The 6,281-nt window shown below is 41.7% G+C and overlaps 1 protein-coding gene and 1 long non-coding RNA gene across 5 annotated transcripts in view; both read left to right on the top strand.

Moving 5' to 3' along the window:
* Positions 1 to 6,281, top strand: part of NXPH1 (neurexophilin 1) — a 171,669-nt gene that overhangs the window by 97,554 nt on the left and 67,834 nt on the right. The gene's annotated exons all lie outside the window — the stretch shown is intronic.
* The window catches only part of LOC310745892, a 34,009-nt gene continuing 29,289 nt past the window's right edge, over positions 1,562 to 6,281 (top strand). The window contains exon 1 of the long non-coding RNA XR_014540434.1: positions 1,562 to 1,628. This is a non-coding gene — a long non-coding RNA (uncharacterized lncRNA). The remainder of the gene's footprint in view (positions 1,629 to 6,281) is intronic.

Below are 6,281 nucleotides of genomic sequence, written 5' to 3'. Positions count from 1 at the left end.
ACTTCGGAAAGAAAAAGGAACCGAATAAATAAAGGCAACAATCCAACTCGCAGCAGTGGCAAAGAGGATGCTTGTGTGTAGGGCAGTCATGGAGAAATGAGGAGCTTCCACAGATGTGTGAGTGGAAGAGAGATGCACAGCACAGAGAGAAGCTATGGAGAGTTGAATAAGATGGCCGATCACATCAAAACAGTGTCCCTGCTGTATCCTTCTGGTACAGTTCTGTGAAAGGGAGAACAGTTTCCTTTTCATTAAGGCTAGGCAGTGAAGCTGAAATAAGCTTGTGGAGAGCCAGGAGTTCTGTTTCATTTGGAAGTGGTTTAGGTCAGGAAAGGAAGGGCTTGGACTTTCACGTGGTGGAAACTTTGTGGTGAACTTCAGTGTCAGATTGGCCTTAGGTTCTTTGAGCAAAAAACCCACAATTGCCCCCTTCAGCCACTTGCATGCATGCAGGTGAAAGACCTGTCCTTTTCCTAGAGATAATACACTGCTTATTCATTGCTGCACTGGCGCTGTGGTCTAAACCACTGAGCATCCTGGGCTTGCGGTTCGAATCCCTGTGACAGAGTGAGCTCCCGTTGCTCTGTCCCAGCTCCTGCCAACCTAGCAGTTCAAAAGCATGCCAGTGCAAGTAGATAAATGGGTACTGCTGTAGCGGGAAGGTAAACAGCGTTTCCGTGCACTCTGGCACTCGTCACGGTTCTCCGTGTGCCAGTAGTGGTTTAGTCATGCTGGCCACATGACCCAGAAAACTGTCTGTGGACAAACACCAGCTTCCTTGGCCTGAAAGTGAGATGAGCGCTGCAACCCCATAGTCACCTTTGACTGGACGTAACTGTCCAGGGGTCCTTTACCTTTACCTTTATATTATTATTATTATTATTATTATTATTATTATTATTATTATTACTACCACCATGCCTTTTCCCCAGACCAGGACGCAAGGTGGCTTACACAAGTGAAAAGAACATGGATAAAACATAAAAAGCTGAAAACGTATAGAAAAGAATAGTTAATTAAACTAAAATGGAATTAAAACAATATAAAAGCAAATTATTAAAATACAGATAGTAAAAACAGGACAGCAGTATTAAGATGCAATTTCTTAAAAAAACAACCCCAAAACAGTCAGTTCCCCAAAGCCTGTGAGAATAAAACAGACTTCACCTGCTGGCAGAAGGACAACAAGGAGAGACAACAGTCTTACTTCTCCAACATTGCGGAAGCTAGTGCCCTCTATTGGTTGCTCCCATCACCCCCTGACCACATGGCCAATGGTCAAGCACAGGCATGGTCAAACTTGGCCCTCCAGATGTTTTGGGACTACAATTCCCATCATCCCTGATCACTGGTCCTGTTAGCTAGGGATGATGGGAGTTGTAGTCCCAAAACATCTGGAGGGCCACGTTTGGCCATGCCTGGTCAAGCACAATGGGAGTTGACATCCAAGAATATCTGGAGGGCCTTAGCTTTTCCATGAGAGCTGTGCCACAGCAGCCACAGAAATGGAAAGGTGAGATATAACTATAGGATCATAGAATTGTAGAGTTGGAAATGACACCAACTGTCACCTAGTCCAACCCCCTGCAATGGAGGAATCCACCAGTCGTTTGAGAGGCATGTCTCAGGTAATTATAGTCTGGATTTGTCACCTATGCCTACTTTAATCCATGCTCCACTTATTCAGAAGCAGATCTATTTATGCATATATGATTTGAGCATATGCATGTGAAAATCAGCATACAAATATAAATAATAATGTGAAATAAATAAACTGAATGGTTCTTTTACTCTCGCCTACTGCAACCTGGTGCCTTCCAGATGTTTTGGACCACAACTCCTTTTAGCCCTAGCTAGCTGGGCCAACTGTTAGGTATTAGCAGTACCTCAGTGGTAGAGCATCTTCTCTGTTCCTGGTTCAATTCTCAGCATCTCCAGGAAGGGCCGCCTGAAATCCTGGAGAGCTGTTCCCAGTCAACGTAGGCAACACTGAATTAGACAGACCAATGGTCTGAGTCTGTATAAGGCAGCTTCTGTCATTCCTTATCTTGGGAGTCCTAGTCCACAGTATCTGGTGTGCAGCAGCTTGGGGAAACCTGCCTTACTCCTTCTGAAGAATATGCTACAACAACAGCTTTCTTTGAACCCCATGAAGATAACCTTCCTCTCCTCACTGGTCCATTGCCAGGGATGTGTTTGCATGTCACTCACCATTATTTCCAGTGGTGTACTGTACCGTCATACAGAAGCCATATGATTCTGTGGATAAACAGCATTATTTGTTGTGTGCTTATTATTTGATCACTTACTGCTATGGCCCCTTTCTTTTCATGCTTTCAAGGTCTGAAATGTATTATATATATATATCAGAGGTAGGTGAGAAATCAATAAAACATTCAAATGCAAACATCTCAAAGTACAAAAAGAGAACTTCAAACAGAGAGGTGAGGATGTTGTGAGAAGCGATTGTTACAATACACTTTAAAAATGTCTGTTGGGTTCCTCGAGAACTATGGATTGGTGGAGATATGCATCCAGTCTCTTTCTTCTGCTTCTGGCACTTAGAATAAGTTTGAGGGCACATTGTGCTTTGTTCAAGTAACTGGGAAACATAGTTGTATTGTTGGAAAACTATGTGGGGAGTCCTTTATATATAGTTCTCCAAAAGACAGAAAAGCTTGACGCAAAACCAAAGCCATTTCGCTTTATGTACAAAAATGGAGTGTAGCATTCCATCGTCCGGAAGCTATCTGATTTTGTAGATAAATAGCGAACAGTCATACAACCAACCAGGTGGGAACAGTAAAAATCAGAATTAAAGATAAAGAAAACACCTGCTTTTTTTGCTGTAAACTGGGTGGGGGTGGAGGATGCTCTGTATAGATTGGAATAGTTTTGTTTTGATTCACCGCAGCAAGCTCATTGAATGTTGCTGTCATATTGCTTTTGCCTTCCCTTCTGAAGGATATCCTTTAGACAGACGTGTAGGAGAAGGAGCCTGTATTGAGATGACAGGAGATAGGATTTCAACACGAGCCACTGAGATTTGTGAGACTAGAGATGATACACAGAAAAAGGCTGAGATGCAACCAGAAGGTTGAAAAGACATTTGGATTGTTGTGAGAGAAATTTGCTTTCAGCACATTCCTACCCTGTTCAGTTTCAATCAAGCACCTGGACAAGGTGGCTGGCTGGTTATATAGATCCTATGCAATGGTTATCTTTGTGGGATGGCAGATCTTCCCCTTTCATGCCAGGACCTCCCATCATCCCAAATTACGGAAGGGGACAAAAATGCAAAACTCAGCATTGGTCATTGAATCAAAAACCCCATTGACCTGAGTCATTCATTGTAGGTGTTGTGACAGTAGACAGTAGTGACATAGATAACTAGTTTTGAGAGGCAGGAGCCTTATGAGATATTTAAAGGACCATTTGGTCCTTCAACCAACCGTTTAGAGTAAAATTTTTGCCCTAAATGTCCTTGGCTCCGTATACCTGAAGGAGTGTCTCCACCTCCATCATTCAGCCTGAGGTCCAGCGCCAAGGGCCTTCTGGTGGTTCCCTCACTGTGAGAAGTGAAGTAGCAGGGAACCAGGCAGAGGGCCTTCTCGGTAGTGGCGCTCAGCCCGGGAACGCCCTCCCATCAGATGTCAAGGAAATAAACATCTATCTGACTTTTAGAAGACATCTGAAGGCAGCCCTGTTTAGGGAACAGGAAAGCCACCCAGAGTGGCTGGGGAAACCCAGTCAGATGGGTGGGGTATAAATAATAAATTATTATTTCACTGGCCTGGCTTAACATTCTCTGTTGCCAGTGCAAGGGCTGTTCTGTGTGCTAAACCTATGTATTTTCTCACCTATCATTTTAATAATTGTCGGCTATCTGGAAATGGAAAAAAAGAAATCTCTCCTGCTACTAAAAGTGGAAAAGATGGTGGGAAAGCTTTGCTTTCATATCTTCATCTGCATATATTGTAATTTTGACTTTTGAACGGAGCAGCATTGATAGAGACATCAATGAAGATGAATAAATATTGAATGTACAAAATCAGTTAGAAAGCTTTCCCTTCTTCCCCAAGCTCTTACTTAAGACAAGGCTGAAAAAATAGCTTTTATCCATTCTGTTGATAATCGTTTCCCCTTTAATGGTTTTTCAGCTATAGTCAATATTTAGAAACTGACACTTTTTTCCCACCCTAGGACATAAGACCAGGATTGCTAGCTTTGGAAATTTTGTTTCTGTGAGCTCTGCAGTCTCTCTCTCTCTCTCTGTGTTTGGGGTTTCAGTCTACTCTGATGTTTTGGTAACTCTCACAAAGGCCACAAAGCTGGTGAAATGGTGCAGGGGAAAGTGGCCCTGGGTAGGGAGAGAGAAGAAATGCATCCCCATTTGCATTAAAAGGCAAACCTACCTGCTTTGAACTTCCTAAAACAATACACAGCCACCCTTTAAAATTCGCGCTCCCCTGAATTTTGCAGTGCGATTCTGCATCCAGGCAAATGTGTGCCAACATGCCATATAATGAATATTATATAAAATGAATATTATTGGGAAAATGACAAAAATGCATTATAGTAGGAGAAATGCTTTACAAAAATGTGTATATTTGGATAAATCCACATTAAATGTTGATGAATTATTGGAATTTTTTTAAATAAAAAAACTGCAAACAGAAATGTGGAGAACTGAAGTTCAGTAAAATGAGAAACAGAGAGAAATCAGGACTGATAGATTGACCCTTTCTTAGCAGAAAGTAGACTACTCTTTGGTTCCAGTGACTGAAACCAACAGAAGAGGATTCTGAACCCAACATACTTTATGTCTTCAGCCCTGGTGCACATAGGTTTTCTTTAAATTGCTAGCATGGGACATTTGTGTACAAGAGCTGGATTGGGTCCATGGCATGAGATGGAAGTAATGTTAGTCCCTCATCCCCACTGTGGTACCAATCCAAATTGGAACTCACACACCAGCTATTTGTAAAGGGAGGTAAGCTCAGTAGCGAAGTTCCCTTTTGCATGGATGTCATCCAAATTATGTGGTAAATGTTTGTAAAACCTCAGACTCTAGAATACATATATTTTACCACCTTGTTTTCAAACGGAATACTGTATTTAGAGGAAGGATGGGCTATAATTATGCTGTAAGTTATCAAACAAACAGCACATGTGAAATGAGATCAGATACCTTATTTTGGAGGAGAACGCTGGTGTAAAATGAATGCATTTTTGTTGGAAACAGCATTGAGGTAAAATGTGGGATCTTATAGCACAGATGTGCACATCCCTACTTCAAATCATGCTTTTTAATTTTCAGTGTCCCAGTGGGTCACAAGCCATAGCTGTTTATCACATCAAACCGTAGTGAAGCTTCCTTGTCTGAACCGAGCCAAGGAGTAAAATAATAATGTTTATTAGATAAGAAATTAGCTTTCACTTGCTTCAATAGCTCATAAGGACATTTATATGGAGAGGTCAGTGATATGCAATTCTATCTAAATTTAACTATATTATTGGTGAAAAGCTTAATAAATGAATAGCCCTGCTATTCGATACATGAATAACTGCACACCATATTTACTGATGAGTACACTTACAGCTGGCATGTGTTATCCAATCTTCAATTACTATGTAAGGATTAATTATATACCAGCGAATATTGTGCCACCAACTCCTGGTTTTATTGCGAGATCCAGTTCCTGGATGAATCTAATAACTGCAACATAAAGTTCATTATCTTCAAACTTATCACCATGTTGATCTTTGCTAACTTTTGAAATAGGAGGAGGTGGTTGTGAGGAAGGTGGGTGGTTCTTACAGAACGTCTACCTTGCATGGAGTGCAGGAAATGAAATTTTCATTATTATTCTGCAGATTCATACAGTTCCTATCAGGCTCTTCAAATAAGCGGGAGGCTCCTGCAAGAGTGGACCTGAATGCAATTGCCCACATTCTGCCTGTTAAAAATATATAATTAAAAATGGCTCGCTCTTGTGAACATGATTAGCTTGCCTCCTTGTTCATTGCCTTGGTATAGGGTTGTTTATAATAGAGCTGAATGGATGCAAATATGTTTCAAGTGCTTTATACATGTCTGCCCCAAAGTAAGGAAGCTTACTCTGAGGACAGTAGCACAGGGAGCCAACATGATACACTCCTGATGTTGCTAGACTCCAGCTCCCATCATCCCAGGTTATTGGCCATGCTGGCTGGGGTCTATGAGAGTAGTTGTTCAGCAATATTTGGAGGGCACCACGTTGGCTATCTCTGGTGTGTGG

The sequence above is a fragment of the Podarcis filfolensis genome (assembly GCF_964270895.1).
Source record: "Podarcis filfolensis genome assembly, chromosome: 12".
Classification (NCBI taxonomy): domain Eukaryota; kingdom Metazoa; phylum Chordata; class Lepidosauria; order Squamata; family Lacertidae; genus Podarcis; species Podarcis filfolensis.
Note: the sequence above shows the minus strand (reverse complement) of the source record. Positions and strands in the feature narration are given on the sequence as shown.